Source organism: Schistocerca americana, chromosome 2 (genome assembly GCF_021461395.2).
Source record: "Schistocerca americana isolate TAMUIC-IGC-003095 chromosome 2, iqSchAmer2.1, whole genome shotgun sequence".
Taxonomy (NCBI): Eukaryota; Metazoa; Arthropoda; class Insecta; order Orthoptera; family Acrididae; genus Schistocerca; species Schistocerca americana.
The window spans coordinates 826441407-826443671 of NC_060120.1; the positions used below are offsets into that span (position 1 = coordinate 826441407).

General features: G+C 42.6%; 1 non-coding gene across 1 annotated transcript; it reads right to left on the bottom strand.

The window, feature by feature from the left end:
* Positions 1–673: 673 nt before the first annotated feature.
* Positions 674–746, bottom strand: Trnaa-cgc. Its single transcript has one exon. It is a non-coding gene; the product is annotated as a tRNA-Ala (tRNA).
* Between the last annotated feature and the right edge of the window lie 1519 nt (positions 747–2265).

The following is a 2265-nucleotide window of genomic DNA, read 5'->3' on the forward strand; positions in this document are numbered from 1 at the left end:
CAAGTCTGAATGGTCGCATACCTTACAAATGGAAGATTTCATCAATTAAATGGAAGAATTATTATGTGCCTATGAATTGCCATCGTGATGGGCTGGTAATAGCAGAGCACCTGGTGTTAACCAGTTTGATGTAGGAAATAGTCAAAGTTGCAAAATTCAATCAAAGAAATAAAAAACTGAATATTGCAACTTTGGCTGTTTTCTGCATCAAACTATTATGTGTCTCGCTAATGCATTGCTGTATAATTTACAGTATGCAGGTAGTCAATAATGATATGTTTGGCCGTCTATATTGTGATGCACTTGAATGAAATAACTGTTGCGTTAAGGAACCCATATTAGAATCAGAGAATCAGCAGTTGTGCCACCAGAAACTTTCAGCTTGAGGATGGTGCACTGGTAGGCCAGTCCCACTCCGCTCCCTGTTGCCTACTTACTCACGTGTGCAACAGTTTCTACATTTGACAAGCCTAAAAATAAATTGTATTAGCTCAATAGGGTTGGTGGTGGTGGTTAGTGTTTAACGTCCCGTCGACAACGAGGTCATTAGAGACGGAGCGCAAGCTCGGGTTAGGGAAGGATTGGGAAGGAAATCGACCGTGCCCTTTCAAAGGAACCATCCCGGCATTTGCCTGAAACGATTTAGGGAAATCACGGAAAACCAAAATCAGGATGGCAGGAGACGGGATTGAACCGTCGTCCTCCCGAATGCGAGTCCAGTGTGCTAACCACTGCGCCACCTCGCTCGGTAATAGGGTTGTCCAAGACGTTTATATGTCACTGTTGACTCTCTTCCTGATGACTGATTGGCATGTTTGCAACGTACCTTGGAATTGTTGCGTAATGCTGCTACTTTGGTTCTGCCAGTGATCATGGGCGCAAAAAATTTCGGCTAGATAAATAAATAGTCTAATTACTTAGTTATTGTAACCGCATCGCTATGACTTTATTCTTACAGTTAAAAGTACATAACCAGTCATTTACTACTACGAATAAATCGATATAAAAAGGTTAGGTGTTGATCAAAGATTAGTTATAGTTTTTTTTTTCAATGAATCTTCCACTCTGCAATAGAATGTGCTCTGTTCTGAAATTTATTGGCAGATTAAAACTGTCGGCACACGAACTCAGACCACTTGCCTATTACAAGTAACACCGTTATCGACTGAGCTATCCAGGCATGATTGACAATGCTTCAAGCTGAAATCCCGCCACTACCTCTCTCCTACTTTCCCTTAGTTGAGTCTCAAAGAGAAAATAAAATTCTTACAACAAACTCAGGAAGAAAACTGGTTAACAGTCAGAAGACTTCGGTAACGTAACACACCAAAAATTTAATAGCATTCTGTCGCTACACTGAACTGCATACTGCTTATCTTGTGATATTGCCGTTAGTTGTGGAATGGCTGGGAAAGCTATTTCGGGCCGTGAAGCCACACGATACTGTAGCCGCTGAGAGAGATATAAAACTTGGCAAACTTTGGCTTCGCCGATGAAAGCGTCAGCACGGAAGCTTCCGGAGGGCCGCCTGTCTAGAACTGAAAGCAACTGGCAGACTTGAACGACTCTGCACAATTACCAAACGGCACGCCGGCACGCCGGCACGCCGGCACGCCCACTTGCCGGCTTCCGTATCACAACCAACACTTGGCAGCAGGCGTTCAGAAAGAGATCTGAGAAGATGTTCTGCTCGGAAGTTTTGAAAGGCGAAATTCTTCAGAACGCTTCTATCTCTTACATCAGGGACTTCTTACGGAAGACAGCGAATATTTGATTTCCGTATTATGTTTTGACAAGCTGGGCTTTGTTTGTCTGTTGAAGGGAAGAGACTTAGAAAAGTGGAAGCAAAAGTGAAGACCTATGAAACTGGAGGTCTAAATTAACATGTACACTTCCCTATACAAAAATGACCTATCTACAGGGTGTTTCAAAAATGACCGGTATATTTGAAACGGCAATAAAAACTAAACGAGCAGCGATAGAAATACACCGTTTGTTGCAATATGCTTGGGACAACAGTACATTTTCAGGCGGACAAACTTTCGAAATTACAGTAGTTACAATTTTCAACAACAGATGGCGCTGTAAGTGGTGTGAAAGATATACACTCCTGGAAATTGAAATAAGAACGCCGTGAATTCATTGTCCCAGGGAGGGGAAACTTTATTGACACATTCCTGGGGTCAGATACATCACATGATCACACTGACAGAACCACAGGCACATAGACACAGGCAACAGAGCATGCACAATGTCGGCACTAGT